Source organism: Filicampus tigris, chromosome 3 (assembly GCF_054856515.1).
Source record: "Filicampus tigris isolate MCC_2025a chromosome 3, RoL_Ftig_1.0, whole genome shotgun sequence".
Taxonomy (NCBI): domain Eukaryota; kingdom Metazoa; phylum Chordata; class Actinopteri; order Syngnathiformes; family Syngnathidae; genus Filicampus; species Filicampus tigris.
In genome coordinates this window covers 11,066,051-11,085,417 of record NC_141219.1, presented here as the reverse complement: position 1 = coordinate 11,085,417, position 19,367 = coordinate 11,066,051, and the positions used below count along the sequence as shown (strand labels likewise).

The window sequence follows — 19,367 nt, the reverse complement described above, 5'->3', positions numbered from 1 at the left end:
TTATGAAGTGAAGATATTTAAGTCTTATGTATCGGAAGCTCACTCACAATGCTATTTTTGGATCTCAACACAAAGCAAGAAAGGTACAAAAACTCCTAAATTGCGGCACTCTTATGTCAACGGAGCGTTATATTAAAAATGGGACTGTTTCTTTAACCATTCACATTTCGAATCCACATTTTCCCGTCCTCTAATTGGTTGATCAAAGCTATTTTTTTACAGCCAAGTTGGAATAGCAAAACACATCAGTTAGCTACCGAGGGTGCCCGCTCCCTACAGAAAACACAATGCGATGCTACGCGGCTACAGCATGAAGCATCCGAGTGTGATCTGCCACCATACTGCTTTGCTATAATCTACGTGTGCTGATTAGGACCACACGCACAAAAGCTCTTAAATAATTATCCTGCCATGTAAAAAAAAAAAAAAGCTAGTAATTATCATCATTAACTACCGCCAAGTGTGACACTCGTCCCGCAAATGAAGGCTGTCAGATGAAGACGTGAAGAGACTTCCGCCGGGATGCCAATCACGTCTTATTTATACCCGCCGAGCAGATGAACCGCTAACTGCTAACGCAGCCCCAGAGATGCTAAGAAGGACGACAAAGAAGAAATGGACCAGACGCCATGCCCCAACTAACTAAGATGGTGTCCCGATGATGTCATTGTCGGGAACGCTCAAATGAACGGGTTGCCATGTGGGCTTTGACGGCTCTGTTCACAACAGTAACCATATTTGGAGAGCAGACCGAAGAGGCAGGGTCTGTTACAATTCACAACTTTATAATTATAAGCATTAACAGCAGTTAACTTGTGACACTAGAATGTGGCTTCAAGCCATGATCTCCAACTCTCGCTGGAGCGGTTCGCAGCCGAGTGTGACGCAGTTGAGATGAAAATCAGCACCTCCAAATCTGAGACCATTGTCCTCAGTCGGAAAAGGGTGGAGTGACCTCTCTGAGTCAGGACTGAGATTCTGCCCCAAATGGAGGAGTTCAAGTATCTTGACGTCTTGTTCAGGAGCGAGGGCAGGATGGAGCGGGAGATCGACAGGCGGATCGGTGCAGCGTCTGCTGTGACGCGAACTCTGTATCGGTCTGTCGTGGTAAAGAAAGAGCTGAGCCGAAAGGCAAAGTTCTCAATTTACAGGTCGATATACATTCCTACGGTGACGAGCTGTGCGTCGTGAGCGTGACTGAAAGAATGAGATCCCGGATACAAGCGGCCGAAATGGCTTTCCTCCGAAGGGTGTCGGGGCTCTCGCTTGGAGATGAGCTGAGAAGCTCGGTCATTGGGAAAGACTCAGAGTCACGCTACTGCTCCTTCAAGTTGAGTGGAGCCAGATGAGGTGGCTCGGGCATCTGATTATGATGCTTCCTAGACGCCTCCCTAGTGAGGTGTTCCAGGCATGTCCCACCGGTAGGAGGCCCCGGGGATGACCCAAGACACGTTGGGGAGACTATGTCTCCCGGCTGGCCTGGGAGTGTCCAGGGAAGAGCTGGATGACGTGGCTGGGGAGAGGAAAGTCTGGGCTTCCCCGTTGAACCTCCGCAACCCCACCTCGAATAAGCAGTAGATATGTGACACTAATTTAAATATAAATACTACTACAATTATTCTTTGTAATTATGTTTTTTAAAACAATCATTTATATTTAGTAGTATTTTACAGTTGTATATATTAATGTTTTCATGATGTCCTATGGAAATTAAAAGTCATTAAAAGTGTTTTTTCTTTACCCTTTCACTACAGCACAGTTATCATTTTATCAAACGTTAAAATGATACTTAAAACATTTTCTGTATGGTTCATAAAGTTGAAGTCATTAAATAACATTTAGATATTTTTTTTTTATATTTCCATCAATATGTCTATTATGTGTGACTCACTGTAATGTGTTGTTGTTTGCTTCAGTTTATGTTGCATTAGAGCTACATTGTGGAACTTTTTTTCATTAGAAATGTTTATCATTTGCTATTAGGAAACAAAGCACATTGTTTTCTATCTTGGTTATCCATTTACATTGAACATATGTTATATTGATGCAGTTAAATAGAAATAGATAAAATAATTGAATCGTGGTATGTGTGTGTGTTGTTGTTGTTGGAGTCATATTCCACATGACGGACCCATGTTCACATTCTATTTTTCTACAATAAGTAGTCGTCGTAATTGTTGTTAGTGTATTTGAATATGCATGTATGAATCTTTTGAATGTTTTAACTCTGACGCATCTGCTTTGGAGTGAAGAAGGATCCGTTGTGAGATTCCCACAGAAAAAAAGGTTTGCATTGATTTGGAATTTAGTGCAGATCAATTTTCACAAACTGCCTTGAACCCACCGCGTACCCCCCTCTGAAGAATACACTCCGTCCACCACCTCTTATGAACCCCTCCTTTCTCTCTCTACAATCATGTGCATTATATTTAGGTTTTGACTAAAGTCCATCATGGATATATGAGATGACTCACAGAACAAAATGAATCACAATTGTAAAATGCCACATGCTCAACATTTTAACAACAACAATAACAATAGTAGAACAAAGACGGTGAAATGAAAAAAAAAAATGCAATAGTAAATAGTTTCAAAGTAGGATTAGGGTTTCAAAGTAGAGTTAGGGTTTAAAAGTAGGATTTTAAACTAGGGTTAGCATTTCAAGTATGGTTTCAATGTAGGGTTCGGGTTTCAAAGTAGGGGTTCAAAATAGGGTTAGGGACTCAAAGTAGGGTTTCAAGGTAGATTACACTTTTAAGGTAGGGTTTCAAACCATGATTATGATTTCAAAGGAGGGTTATGGTTTCAAAGGATGGTATCAAATTAGGGCATAAAACTTATGTATATGTGAATGAGATTTGTGACTTTATTAATCAATAATCATCATCATCATAATAATAATTATCATAATAATAATCCATCCATACATCCATTATCTCTACCGCTTTATCCTCACGAGGGTTGCTGGGGTGCTCGAGCCTATCCCAGCTGTCATAATAATAATAATAATAATAATAATAATAATATGAAATATGAGCAGTGCAGCTTGCTAAATTCCCTAAAGCTAAACTTGAACTACTTGTACAGTTATAATTTTGTGTCAAAGAGGCAATGAAACCACAATACAATGTATCTTGCACTCACTCACTCATCTACGACTGTTAGGCCTCATATTTACATATTTTCATTTATAATATAGCACAACGTGTGTTATTGGAGGCCACATATTCTCTGCGTGTTTTGACTAATTGTTTATACATCAATCAAATGAAAATAAAAAGGCCGTCTGACTATGACGATGATGGCAGATCCTGTTGATTACACACACAGACACGCACGCACATCCACTCGCACATGCACGCTTACACACACACATTCACACACAAATGTTGGCGAGGGTCGAATCAGTAATTGTGTGCACTTATTTGTGTCATTTTCACATTGGCGGATTGTCTTTCCCTCATAGGAAGTGGCGTCAAGGGTGTCAGTGACAACAACACGACACCCTCATAACTTGACAACCAATGGTATTCTTGCTCTAACATAGAACACGTCATCTCTGAAAATTCAAATGAGATCGGCAGAGAATTGTGGCAAAGAAAAATATCAATGGAGTTGTCACTGTCACGCGACAACAATCTCTCAAAATTATTTCAAAACCAACGGCAGTCTTGTGATAACTTGAAAAGTGAAAATTGTGACTTTTCACAAGCTGATGAAACTGAGCTATCATTCAAAATTAATACAGCTCTCGTTTTATCATATCAGAACAATCTGTCAAACTGATTTTACTGCTCCAACAAAGAGAACATTGTTGTCTCTAAATATTCCAATAAGATTGATTGGGATATATGTAGTGATGGCAAATATTGGAAATCATTGTAGCATTCTTGTCATATCACACAAGGACAATCTGTCAAAAGTACCTTCAAAAGCAAAGGCGAATTCTTTGAGAATTGCGACTGGTTGCAAGAAGGAAAGCAGCAACCCTACCATCGCGTGTTTCCGACTCAACAGTTTACCAGGTCAAACACAAAATGGATAAATTGATAAGCGGAATGACAAACATTTTCGAGCCTACCTGTTGATGGACTGGTACCAATTGCTAGCTCGTTAGCTCTCGCTGTGTGGAACGAAGATGATGGACGGTCGACACCAGGCTGCAAGAAAAAGTACATTTACAGTCAATTCATTTGAAGCTTATCAACAACAATAAGGTAGCGACAATGCTAACCCTCCAGTAAATAGTGACGGTCGTTATGCTAACTGATAGCAGGATTGCATCCTGACGAGAGAGTGTGCGGGTGGATCAAAAAGGATTTTACATTTGTCCCTGTTGTCAGGAAGCATTTGAAATGGAGAAGGGTGAAAACGCTAACACGCTGTGTGCTTACACATAGCAAGATAGCAACTTCAGTACATACAATAACGTGCTAAGCAGACCAAGAAACAAATTTTGCACTTTATCGAAAAATGATAATATGTTAACATTCTATCAATTATCATTTTGAACGGGCTTCCGTAAAGGCTTCTTTATACTCCCACTGAGAGAAATTTTAAATGAAAGACTCACCGTGGCATGGAAGCCTCACTGAGGACTAAATGTGTCTCCTTTTAGGACCCAGAAGCTGTCAAAAAGCCTCACCGTGGCCAACGCGAAACAGAAGCCTCCCTGCGGCCATAGACGGTAGACGATTTAAGTATCCTGTCTATCATTTATCACCGCCAAAATGGCCGATAAATAGGTCGGATAGGCGGAATGCCCACCTCTGATAATAAGAGTTTCTATTATGTAGTAAACTATTTCAAATGAGACTGGATGAAATGCTAACGGTTCATATGCTAACATATTACAAGATTACAACATTACATTATGAAAAGGTTTCTAAGACAGACACAGAATATATATTTTTCAATTCAGTGCTATTTGAATTTAGAAGGGATACAACGCTAACATCTGGTGTGCTAACATATGGCAAGCTAGCAAGTCAAATCTTCATGAGATTTAGTTTCCCTTATAAAACTGTTCATTTTATGAGGATGTGAGCGTGTGTGTGTTTATATATGTGTTTGTGTGTGTTGCTTTAAAAGATAGAAGCAAACTATTTTGACGGTCCTGATGGAGAACACTTGCAAAACAGAGCAGCTAACTCCCAATAGCATTGTGAGTCTTTCTACAAGTGTGTGTGTTGGATGTGTGTGTTAGTGGGAGGGGGGTGGTCTCAGGTTACAGTAACATATGCGCTCAGCACTCAGGAAACCCACACAACGCCTTTGGTGAACAAGGTAGTCGGATGCCCCTGGGAGCCAATTTAGATTGTGACTTAAGGCAACATGATGGCTTTGTACGTGTGTGCGTGTGTGTGCGTGTGTGTGTAGATGCGGGTGGCCCTCATGCAGACCCCCCCACCGCATCTGCGCGCCCCCTCCCCACGATGAAGTCGTTAGCGATGCGACTTTTAAGAGATAGCGCTTGATTGACAGCTGATCTTTGCGTCAAGTGGAACAACAACAAGACAACGAGGCACATTTGAACGGGAAACACTGAAGACGAGCGAAACATTGTGGATGAGCATCGGGTGTCAACATGTAAATTAACGATTTAAGATTGGACCCTTTTGAGCTTTTCTGTTAGCTAAAACAGAGCAGGCGTCCAGCATTAGTTAATGTCAATATCGTGCTTATTTTTGAGTAGCGTCGCACATCTGCCGTCTTTCGGACCTCCTCTTTTGGATGGTGCGGTCGGTCGGTCGGTCAGCCGGCTCGAGTGTGACGGAAGGAAAAAAAAAAAAGCTATTTGGAGGCCTTGTCACTTGTGATTAGGAGGCCAGCGTTCATGTTTGTGAGGAGGCTGAGTGCAGATGGCAGAGTGGAAGAAATGGATCACTAATTTTAACAATGATTAATGAACAGAGATGGAAAATGAATTACATCCCTGCACACACGCTCAAAAATCCGCTGCCAGACACACAACCCTGTTCTGGATTATACACTCTGTGCGTGTGTGTCTGTGTATGTTGCACCCTTCATGTGTGTGGATGTGTGTGTACTGCACTCTCAATGGATGTGTTCGGTGTTTTGATGTGTGTATTTTTCCCCTGCATCTTTTGTGGAATCAACAACACTTGACTGCTCTCGCCTTATTACTTTACTGCTTTAAACTCGGCTCCCTACATGCTATTCTTTCCTGCTATGTGTGTATGAGAGTGTGTTTGTGTGCATGTGTAGAAGATACACGGGAAAAGGTTACTATACTTTTAATCCACTCATTTAAAGTTGGCATCGAAAGCAATATATATATATATATATATACATACTGGCACTGTTGAGGCGATGGTTGGACACGCATGTCCTTGAAACATTACTTTTCTGTTTTTCTTTAACTTTAACTAAAAGATCTAGTACTAGTACTTACATTCATCATATATATATATATATATATATATATATATATATATATATATATATATATATATATATATATATATTTATATATATATATATTTTTTAAATATATATATATATATATATATATAGATATATATATATATATATAGATATATATAGCTTTTTTTTAATATATATATAGCTATTTTTTTTACATTTTTCATTATGTTTTTATTTTTTTATTATACATTATGATGATAACTTTGCTTTCACTTCAGGGGAAGCTGGTCGACTTCCACACCCCTTCTGTGTCAGAACCTTTCACACTGAACGGTGACATGAGAACCATTTATGCGTTTGCGCGCGTGTGCATGTCTGTACGTGTAGGTGTGCGAACGTGCGTGTGATCGTGTGTGTGTGGGTTAATGTATATCTTAATGGCCTCCAAGAGAAGCATTTCACGCCACTATGTGCCAACCACGACGGAGGCCAACGATTCATTCATCTGTTCACCCAACTGCTTTCCACGCACACACACACACGCACTTCCGCACGAAAACAGACACACACACACACACACACCTCCTCCGCAACCCTACACACACACGCAATATGTTAGCACACACACACACACACACCCATATACACACACAAACACAGACAGTGAGGAAGCAGACACCTGAATGAATGTGTCTTCTGTCCTTCCTTCCCATTTCATTCTTTACTACCTTCTTTCATTCATTCAACTATATTTCCATCTTTGCATTTGACTTCGTTGTCCCTTCACTCTTCCTTCTTTCATCTTGCCTTCATTGTTTTTAGCCTTCCTTTCTTTCAAGGAATCCTCTTTTGTTCCTACCTTGTTGTTCCTGACTTTCTTAGCTCCCCTCACCCATCCTTTAACATTTCTTCATTTATTATTTTTTATACAGCTTTCCTTCCTTGTTTTATTTAACGCTTCTTACTTTCTTTATCTTTCATTCTTCCTGTCACCTTCATAATCCCTTTTCTCATTCCTTCATAGCTTACACATTTTGCCATTTCTTTTCATCCTTCTGTACTTCTGACTTTCCTTAAGATTTCCTCCCTTGGTTTTATTCCTCCCTTCATTCTTTCACTCCACCTTTATTTGGTGTTTCCTTCTTTGCACCTTTTTTCTTATTTCCTTCATTCTTTTTTTTTCTTTTTCCTTCCCACCCTTACTTTACTTCCTTCTGTCCTTCATATTTTCCCCTTTTTGTTAACCTGCCTTCATGTTTTCTTCATGCTCCCTCATGTCTTACTCATTTCTTTCCATCCTTCCTTACTACCTTCTTTCACTCATTCGATTCCTTCATTCCTTGCTAACAACCTGCTTGCCAAACAAGATGTTTGCTCAGGCGTCTGGCACGTGCTAGCATTAGCACAACGGCTAAAGTACAAAGTAAATAAGACAGATGTCAGTCTGTTTGTGCCCCCACCATTCCCCCCCCCCCTTTCATGCCATGGTGTAAAATTATATAAGGCTGGCACATGGCTTAAAATTTTGTCAAGCTTTTTGAGAAAATCCCGCTTATGGTTGCCACTCGGTGCCAAAAAGTTCATCTGGCCTGTAAATTTAAGCACGGATTACAAATATTCAAATCACGAGCTTACTGTTCAAATAAACATTTGCAGCAGGGAGGGGGATCGGCGGGTGTGGGTAAAAAGTTGCAAGGCACACACTTTGGCCATAATTCCTCCTCGGGGCACCGCCCCTTTCCCTTGTCGCTAATAAAGCACAGCACAAAGAGCGTTACGGAGAGACGGGGTGGGGGGGTTCATGGAAGGGGGGCAGGGTGGAAATGCGAAAACAAAAGTTGGGCCTCTTCTTGACGCTGCATAAACACACTTGATGAAATATGTCATTAATGTAATTGTAACCACCTCCTCCGCAATTACCGCAGCCAGGGTGGGCTCGCCGGCCGGGACAATAGGCCACCTTATTATTCAATGGGGGGGGGGGGGCTAAGCCGGTCAGCTGCTCGCCACATGCTAGAAATAACAAGCGGTGAAGTCACACAGGAGCTGGGAAGAAGTACACGCTGAAACGAGGAGGTGTGATGTCATCATGAGGTCATCGTGGGGGAGGGGCTAATCAAGCAGTGCTCCACAACCTGTCGCACTTCATCCACAAAACGGCACTGAGGCACCACATGAAAAAATACACAATCTTGCAAAATGACAAACATTAAAGTAGCCCAACAATTTGGGAAACATTGAAAAAACAACAACATAAAATTAGGCTTTAAAATCAAGAAAAAATAAGACATGTTATCTGCTCAAACGCTGTGGGCGTGTCTGCTGAATGTGTGAAACCACACACCGCTAAAAAACAGATGCTACTTGGTCTAGCATCTTTCTTATGCTTACACGTAACTATATGTTTGAGCTGTTACACTATATCCGCTAAGCCTCTGGTCGCTGAAAAATATCCCATCGGGTCATCATGGAGCTTTTCCATGTGGTGACAACGAGACGCTCAATAGTGGCCTTGTCAGGTCAATGTCCCGGCAGTCAAGTGGGATATATTTTGTAAATGTTGCCACTGTTGTCGCTTTTCCTTCTTCCTCTGTGTGACATGCATATACTCAAGGCCGACAACGAGGAACTCTAAAACAGCAAAGCCAGTGCGAAGCCCCTGTCGCACATGCTGGCTGTTAAGTTAGACTGAAAAAACAAATTAAAAATACCCCTTGCTCACTCTTCCGTCTTATTCTACATGATGTGCGCACACTCACAGCCGACATTGAGGCACTCTACTGCAGCCAAACCAGAGAAGTTGGACTAATAAAACAATTCCTCTCATTACGCTGCCGTGTTTTCTAATTGTACATGTACACTCACGGCTGACTGCGAGGTGTTCTAAAACAGCCACGCTGGCCCAAATCCCCAGCCCAAATGCTGTCTGTCATGTCAGAATTTAAAAAAAGATATTAATACACCCTCCCTCGCTCTTCCATTTTCCCTGTGTGATGTGTATGCACTCATGGCTGACAACGGGGCACTCTAAAGCCAACACATCATGCATGTGACCAAAGCCAGAAAACAGGTGAGCCGTAATGTTCACAAAACGAGCCCGAGGGCACTTTGACATCGATTTCGGTCGCCAGCAGAGGGCGGTACAGGACAAAGGCCCTGAAAATGATGAAAACAGATTAATCTGTTTCATTCTTATTCCACAAATGCAAAATTAATTTGAATATCATGTTTACCATAGGGCGGCACGGTGGTCGACTGGTTAGCACATCCGCCTCACAGTTCAGAGGTCGTGGGTTCGATCCCGGCTCCGGCCTCCCTGTGTGGAGTTTGCATGTTCTCCCCGTGCCTGCGTGGGTTTTCTCCGGGCACTCCGGTTTCCTCCCACATTCCAAAAACATGCATGGTAAGTTAATTGGATACTCTAAATTGCCCCTAGGTGTGATTGTGAGTGCGGATGTTTGTCTCTGTGTGCCCTGCGATTGGCTGGCAACCAGTTCAGGGTGTCCCCCGCCTACTGCCCAAAGACAGCTGGGTTAGGCTCCAGCACGCCCCGCGACCCTTGTGAGGAGAAGCGGTACAGAAAATGGATGGATGGATGTTTACCATAGATGGGCACTTTAGCCTTTTTTGCTGGTACATCCTCCGTCCGCAACCTGGGTACCTTTCCGTCCTTGTCCCTCTGTCTTCATTCATAAAAAAAAATTTAAAAAAATGTCGTCCGACCACATCCGTCCTCGTCCTTTTAAAACACTTCCGTTCCTTACTGTCTGTCAGTCCGCCCCCTCAGCCGCCCAGAAAAAAAAAAGTGTCCGTGCACTCATTAACATTATTGAAAGCTCATTACCTGGCTGATTTCCTATGCACATCCACTTACTGACTGGGAGTATCGTGACTGGATTGAATTGTTTACAACTGTTAAACCAAGATAGCATTTAGCTGCCAACTTCACGCAGGTCGGTCACCTGACCAGAGACAGCCAGGGGATATCACGAGAATATTTAAGATTTCTTTATATGCGTTTTATTGCCAAACTTTTGCATTATAACGCAAAAGGTTTTCAGTTCTTATTGCATTATTTTCCAATAAAATAGTTATTTTAGGAGGAAACAAAAGACTTCAATTTACGGGTCGTTTAAGTGTACGTAGGCGCTGGCAGAGATTTTTACGGTATAAAGATGTCCCACACAAGGACATAATTTGCATGCAAAGGGATAAGGTTAGTTGACAAAACATAATTGCTATCCATCTTTTTCCTATGCCCAATACATATAGTATCCCGGATTACATACACAAAACAGACTATTTCTGTCAGTCAGTGAAATGTCCTGTGGCATAATCCATGGTATTACATGTGTTGAACCACTAGAGGGCAGACTATGCCTATACAATGTTACTGCAGGGAGCACACATGAAGTGTTGCGCAGCCAGTTAATAAAGGCGGCTCCGTGGTATCACAGAAGAGAACAGTGGTCTTGATTTGTAAAACGCACAACATGTCAGTCGGTACTTGACCTGGTTAGGGACGATTACAGGGACAGAAGAAAACCCACTTCCATCCTTGCTTAGTCCGTCCTTTTTGAAAGACTTTAAAAGACGCGATGGACGGACATCCATTTTGTGGATGGACGGACGGAGCCTTGCGTCCCTGGGACAGAATGCCCATCTCTGATGTTTACATTTGTAGGCATATAGAACATGATAATGCATTTTTTTTGTTTTGCCTTGAGATCCCCTTTAAGAATCGGGACGTGTGAATTAAAACACTACATGCACTGTTAATGAAGCTTTTTATGATGGAACTGATTATTTCTATTTCCATGATTCCCTATGGAGGAAAAAAACGATTCCAAAATCCTGATTGTGTGGAACGTGCGTCAGTTTGAGTCCAGGTGCGGACCACCAGTATCGGCCAGCGCGTCTTTGTGACAGCTGTCGTCATCTCCGGGATTAAAAATAGCCTTCCCTTCTCCGTTCTCTCTCTTCTTCTTCTTCTTCTCGCTCTTTTTCAACGGGTTCAAGTGGTGCACGTACATTTGCAAAATTGCAAACAGATGCAAGTCAAGTACCTGCAAATAATCTGCCAAGACCCATTTGAGAATACGTGCCGGTCATTAAGAAGCCGGTCGGACCGCCGAGCCCACCGCCAGATGGGTTCTGATGCTTTAGTCGCGAAAGTCCACCACGTACACACATGCAACATTGTAGGCGGGCGCGTGCGTGTGCGTGAGCCAGACAACAATATCGCAAGTTTAACAGGCGAGCAAGGAATGTCACATTTCTTTTTGAATCTTTTCATCTTCCTTGCAGCATCCGCGTGTGTGTGTACGTGTGTGTAATGGAGAAGATCTAAAGCGTTTATTGTTTTGTACAGATGATTTTGTACCAAAAAACAGAATTAAAAGTGTTTTTTGTAGTTGTTGTTGTTCAGTCGCACATGTGAAGTTTTGCTCTTTAAAGCAACGACAAAGGGTTTATTTTGTGTTGGTTTTTTTTTTTTCCCCGCCCAATTAAACAACGTTTTAACAGCGCGAGGTGCGCCAAACTTTCATCAGTCGCCCGACGCTAAACAGGAAGTGCTTGAACCGGAGGAGGTGGTGACAACAAACGAAAACAGACGAGACTTTTTAAATGTTAACCCCCCCCCCAAAAAAAAAAAAGTCTCACAGGCCCTTCAAACAAAACGCCTTCATTTGAATTCTGGTTAATTGTGAGAGTGCAAAAGCATGCGGCACACAACAAACACGCTTTGTTGTGAGAGGCGGCGGATGAGCAAGACGAGATGGGGATGAGGAGGGACACAAGCGGCCAGCAAAGAAGAATTTGAAGATGCTCACACACACACGCACACCCACACACAGACACACACACACATAATTGGAAGTGTGCTCCGTGCTTGTGCATGACAGATTGGTGATAAAAACTTGAGGAGGCTAGTAAGCAGGATACATATATACACACACATACACACACATACACACACACACACACACACACACACGCACGCAGCGACACACGTGCACACACACACACACACACACACACCCCATGTTGACCCAAGAGACAGCAACTGTGTGACAAGGTGCACACATCAAGTGCTCCCCTTTTAAAATATGAAGCGAAAATAAAGTCATATACGATCCAGCATAAAAAAACATGATGGCAATTTTTTTTTTTTTTTCGCAGGATCCTCACGACAACATCATCAAATTTTGTTTCGTTTTCTTTTTTCTTTTTTTTTTTAAGGAAAACATGTTATAGTTATACTGTATTCTCAAAAATATTTTTTTTCAAAATGCCAAACATTTCCAAAAGATTCAGCTGGGATAGGCTCAAGCACACCCGCAATCATTATTGTCATGTATTAGCGTTTTTTTTTTCTTGTAATATTACAACTTTATTCTTATATTTTTCTTACGGAAATTATTCAAACATTCTCAGAATTGTTTATGGAAAAAAATAAATATTATTGATTTTTTTTTTCTTTTTTTGTCTGGTAAAATATGATATAATATGTATATTCAAAATGTAAGAATAAAAGTAATGTAAGTAAATAAGGTCAAATACGCCATTACTCCTTTCAATTTTTTTGTAATATCACAACTTCACTTCTCAAACAAGTAGGAATTTTTTTTTCTGGTAATATGAAAAAAAACAAAAAACTAATAATATTTTTCAGTGGAAAAATTAAATAACTTTATTCCCATATTAGTAATTTTAGTAGGAAAATATGATTTTACTCTCATAAAATGTATTTTTTCTGTTAAAATATTAGGACCTATTTTTTGCTAAATGCAAATTTTCTTCAGTATGGTATGACTTATTCATAGAAAAAAATATTAAAATTGTATCCTAAATATGATGATATTTGTATAATGGGAGTAGGAGCATCCCATGAGTTTTATTTTAATTTTTAATGTAACGAAAATAATAAAATTTTGTGTTTTTTTCAGATGATATTAGAAAATTATTATCTTAATTTTCTATGGCACAATTTATATATACTTATAAATTATACATTATAAAGCATCATTTGAAACAAGCTCAAACGAAAAAGTTTTATTCCCTGAATATTTGTGTCGAATGTACATGTACAACATTGAGATAGGATTTAGTAAACAAAACAAAAGAAAAAAAAAACTTTTGTGTTGCGTTGTTATAGAAACAACATGTGCTACTTTTACTGTAATAGAAGAAGAAGGAGGAGGAGGACGCTAATCATCATCTTAGCATGTTTTATGTAAAGGCCATCTGCTTTGTCGCACTTCAGCACCCAGGCAACCTTTAATAATATAAGCATACACACACACATGCATGCACACACACATTCATATATGCACGCACACACACCCACACACCCCCGCACACGCACACACACACACGCACACACACACACACACACACACAACAGCCTCCTCTCCACCAAAGACTTCCCCAAATGCAAGTCACACCGTTTAACACCAGTGGCGGGGGCCCATCCTATCACACAAAATGTCACAATAAATTTCCATTAGGACCACTAGCAGCTAAACTAAGCTAAAATAAGCTAAGATAAGTTAAGATAAGTAAAACTTACTTTGGACAAAAGCTGGAGTGACAGCCGAAACTATTAGCAAGGTACAAGATTTCTCTGTTTAGAGGGGAAAAAAACCAAAAACAATGTCCGTCAAAAAGCAAATTAGCAGCTGCCAGTTAGCGTAGCCATTGAAACTGCTTCAGAAAATGTTGTTCTCAATGTTACTCTCTTTGCTAACTAACATTATTTGCGTAGTAGAGGTGTTAGCATGTGACATAATGCTAAATTTCACAATGTTTTATTTTGTTGTTTTTCTAGAGTTGATCATTTGGAACCATAATATGGACATTTATCGACATAGATATAAAGATAGGGTGACGTGACACTCCTCTTTTGAGCTGCTTGCCTATGGCGATGCTAAGCTAGAACAAGGGTCAAAGCCATCAGCAAATTTCATTTTTGAGGATGCCAATAAACTGAAAACAAGTTTCGCCTTATTTTCAATGTCCAAGCATTGCCTTTGATGCGAAAGTTACCCCTAACAACATGGCCACCACGTAGGTATGGCAATTAGCCGGGCTGACATATCTAGTTATCATATTTAGCAACTAGCACAGGCTGCTAAGCTAACTAGCAAGGGCCAGTAATAGAGACATTCAAGCAAATGACAAAGTCATTCGAGATGTTTTATTTGTGTCATGATTTCTGGAGGACATTCAGAGCCAAAAAGAGGATATTTCATGCCTGATGAAGTTCATTTGCACACATAGCTACCCTAACTAGCAGTTGCCATTTAGCACAAATTAGCATTTGAGCTAATGCTAAAGTTATTCAAAGCATTAATGCTTTGACTTGTCTTTGTTTTTTTCTTTTTTCAGGAAGATATTAATGGAAAAAGAATCCACCAGCAAAGGACGTTTGGCTAACTATAAGTTGCCACTTTGCCAATACATTAACATTTGTGCTACAACTACAACTACAGGCATTCAAGACAATGTCTTCTTTTGTAGTTTTTTATTTGGTGGAGTTCAACCTTTGGAAACCACACAATTGGCATTCAGTACTTTTTAAAACACTATGAGCACATGCGGCTAAGCTAACTAGCATAACCACTGTAACTAGCTACAGCTAAGCTGTTGGATGGCTAACCAAATGTTGGTATCATGTTATTTGTTATTAATGTTTGGCATTATCTCATAAAGCTCTCTAACATACACAACATGCATAGCAGAGTGGTTGCCATTGTCACCAAAAATGAATAATCCCTAAATGTAAATTTAGGGAAGATGTTTCGTTTTTGTCTTTTCTGAGTTGAAAGTAGACTTTAGAAAATTCTTAGCTAAGCCTACCTGCATTTAAGAAGTCTTCTTTCTTTGATTTCATTTAGTTTTGAACATTTGAACCCCCCCCCCACAAAAAAAAAAAGACTTTCCGCATCTTATGAAAACTCGCTGAGCACAGGTAGCTCAGCTAACTAGTTGTGGCAACTTATCTTATCCATCCTAAATAGATTTACAAATGTTGGTTCACAGCGTTATTCAATATTTATGTTTTGATTTCACCTGAAAGATAGCTAATTTAGGCTGCATGCATTGCAGAGTGGTTAGCATTAGACACTATGCTAACAGCTAATCTAGTTAGCAGTGGTTCCTAGATTAGCCAATTCATTTTAAGTAGCTGTGCAAATATTAGTTCACAATTTTCTGGAAAGGAATATTTGGATTTCATCTTATGACTTTAGCATTTGAGTTATTGCACATTTATTGTAAACATTTTCTTTTTTTGCTAGTATTTATTTATTTTTGGACTGCTCTCATGTTTAGCCTTGGCATGACCCGGAAGCACCCACAAAAAAATGAGAGAGAGAGAAGGGTGGGTGTGGGGTGCGCGGTGGGGGCTTGGGCTCTGGGGTTTTTAGGTATCATGGTGAGGCGTCGCACACATGCGCACGCACACGCACACACTTGCGCTGTGGTCACCTTTTCAGTGTCCATCAGGATTGTGTGTCTAATCCTCATCGGATCATCTCGTCAATGCCTCGCCTCTTTCTGTGTAATAGATCCCGTCTCGGACCCCCTCTGACATTACCCCCACTCACCCCACCCCTGCCCTTATGTTAACTCACACACGCATGCACACACACAAGCTTTAAGGGAGCCAAATTTCCAACCTCTCTTTCATTAAATGTGACCACATTTGTGGCCTAGACATGACATCATCAAATTTGAACAAGTTGTGCAAAACCTTTTCTGATAAAAAAAAAAAAAAAAATTCAGCTGAATTTTTTCACGCAAACCACATCAATGGATCTTGAAATTCCCTTTAAAAAATGTAATTTGGCTAATTTTTTTTAAAGATTATGAAGGGTAATTTAAAAAAAAAATTTTTTTTACTCAATTAGACCTCTTGACCAAAATCTGTTTCAATATGATAAAATGGGAGAATTTCAGAACATTTGATAAGATGAGATAAAAAAAGATAAGATGGAATATTTAGTTATTTCCCTTTATTATATATTTTTATATTAAGTGGAAGGTGACACAAGGGGCTAAAACCTAATAATTCCTTCATAAATTATTATTATCCATCCATCCATTATCCAAACCACAAGGGTGGCGGGCATGCTAGACCCTGTCCCAGCTGTCTTCGGGCAGTAGGCGGGGTACAACCCGAATTGGTTGTCAGCCAATCGCAGTGCACACAGAGACACATATTCACACTCACAATCACACCTAGGGGCAATTTAGAGGATCCAATCAACCTACCATGCATGTTTTTGGAATGTGAGGGGAAACTGGAGTACCCGGAGAAAACCCATGCAGGCAAGGAGAGAACATGCAAACTCCACACAGGAAGACTGGGGCCGGATTTGAACCCACGACCTCTGCACTGTGAGGCAGACGTGGTAACCATTCGCCCGCCGTACCGCCCATTATTATTATTATTATTATTATTATTATTATTATTATTATTATTATTATTATCATTATTATATATATTTTTTTAAGTTTTATTTTATTTTTTGTGAATCCCATTATATTTGCCGTTGGTTTAATGACAAATATCAATAATTGCGGAACAAATTTATTTTTAATAATCCAGTTAAAAGCAAGTGTAAATAAACTATTTTATTTTGTGTGCTTCTATTTTATTATTATTATTATTATTATTATTATTATTATTTTATTTTAGCATGTAACGTCGATGACGTTACTGGGAGGTCCTGATTAAAAGCATGAACAACACAGAAAAAGCAAAGCGAGGAAGCGAAGGGAGGGTTGGCGGGTGTGGGGGGGTGGTTGCGGTTCACTGACGGGGAGGGGGTGCAAAACCTCCATAATTAAGATCATTTGGCAGATTACCTCCGGCAACAAAAGCGTGTGAGCGGCCGCCTGCAGACAACAAAATTGGAAGAAAAAAGGACAACGGCAAGGAAGAGAGTGACCTCCGTCAGGGAAGTGCAACACCCAGAGAACAACCCCACCCACCAATTACGCCCCCCCCCCCCCCCCCCCCCCATACACACACACATACACACCCACACAGGAAGCCACAGCGAAAATAAAATGGGAAACAACTACGATTCAAAGTAAAAAACGCGATTGGCAACAAAATTGCGCTGATGCGGAACTAACTTTAGCACCCCCATTTCCAATTTGATTTGATTATTAGCATTCATTCTCACGTGCATAGATTTCCCCGGCAAATAATTTTTTCCGTTGTTTTATTCTGGATTTGATCATTTGGTTTCAGCACTTTACAAAAACTTCCTACTATCCATTGTTACCAGTTTTACAGGGTTTTACTAGTTTATGTTTGGAATGATAATTTATGTTACACACGTCGCAAAGATTTTAGCATGCAAGCTAAGATAGCTTTGACAAAATTTGGTCGGCAGTGTTTTGGCTATAAATGTTCGGAATGCTAATTTATGCTTCATGTGTATCAGAGATGGAGCTAATCTAAGACAATTTAGAAATGTTGGTCCGGAGGATATGGGTAATTGACGTTTGGATTCCTAATTACTGTCATACACATAACAGATGTTAGCATTTGAGCCAAGCTAACTTGCATTAAAAAAACAAATTGGTGCAGAGTCTTTCGGTAATTAATTTATATAATTGTGAAAATAGTAATTGTGAATTATACACTGCTTTTTGCTACTCGCGGGTGATACGGGTCCCTATCACCCACCGATAGCGTGGGCCTACCGTACTTATATAAAGAGATGCTAGCGTTCGAGATAAGCTATTTATCTTGAAAAATTGTTCCACAGTGTTTTGGTAATCACTGCTTGGATTTACATTACACGCGATGCAGAGATGTTAGCATTGAAGCTAAACTGGCAAGATTTGCAAATAATGGTTCACAGTCTTTTGTTATCAATGTTTTCAGTGCTAATTTGTTAGCTGAATAGCAGAAATTTTTGCATTTGAGATAATGTTATCTTTATCTTAAGACAACTGTTTCTACTTGTTTTTCGTGGAGTTGATTTTTGACCAACAAGTGGACACACCAACTCTACTAGCACAGACAGCTGAGCTGATTAGCGGTAACCACTTAACATATGCAACTGGCTTACAAATGTTTGTAACGTTTTGGAGATCTTTGTTATTGTTTAGAATTTTATCTTGTCAACTTTACAAACGTAGCATCGCAAATATGTTAGCATTTGAGCTAATGCTACTTTAATTTAAGATTGTTTTCTTTCATGGAGTTGATGATTTGAAGCCAAAGTTCGGGACATTTAGTGCCTTAAAAGAAAATCAGTACTTGGGCTAAAAAATGTTTTAGTGTTCCGAGACTGGTGTGGAGGGGTTAGAGCTTGAGCCAAAGCATATGAAACAACACCAACTGGTCACAAAAACATATCAAACAACAAATATTGCATTTTGGGTTTTTTTTGCAAAATTGATCATTTGGAACCAAGTGAAATGTTTGCCCCTGACAACAACTTTACTAACACAGGAAGCTAAGTTGTAGCCATGCAGCTGTTACAATGGGTTAAACAATATATTACATTTATATATTGGCAAAGAAAAAAATGTTTGGAGTTGTCACAAAAAAACAACAACACTTAAAGTCTAACAAAATGTGTGTTTTTGATAGTTAAAAGAAGCAGACGTATTTAAGGAAGTCTCGTCCCGGCGGTCAAAGTAAACAAACAGTCACATATTTACCTGGAATAAAGCAAAAATATCTCCATAAATAAATAAGACACAGTTTCCCCTCTGTAAGTCGCGCTTTTCACGCGAGGTGTTCACAGACACTTGTGTGTTCGTGCCGTTTGCCTTCGGGGACCTTTCTTGTTGACTTTTGCATAAACGTCCCAACACTAATGTGGAATTAAGCATGCCTTCTCCAGGGACCTTCTACTGCTTTCTTCTTCTTTTTCTTCTTCTTTTTAGACATTAAGGCACTGATTAGCACACGCTGAAGCTCCGCAAAGCAGCAGAGGTGGGTTGAG

At 40.1% G+C, this 19,367-nt stretch overlaps 1 protein-coding gene across 2 annotated transcripts in view; it reads right to left on the bottom strand.

Annotated features, from left to right (window-relative positions):
* Positions 1-19,367, bottom strand: part of znf536 (zinc finger protein 536) — a 240,464-nt gene that overhangs the window by 206,869 nt on the left and 14,228 nt on the right. For both annotated transcript variants that reach the window (XM_086026490.1, XM_086026489.1), the window contains exon 2: positions 4,082-4,160. The gene's annotated coding sequence lies outside the window, so the exon portion shown is untranslated. The remainder of the gene's footprint in view (positions 1-4,081; positions 4,161-19,367) is intronic.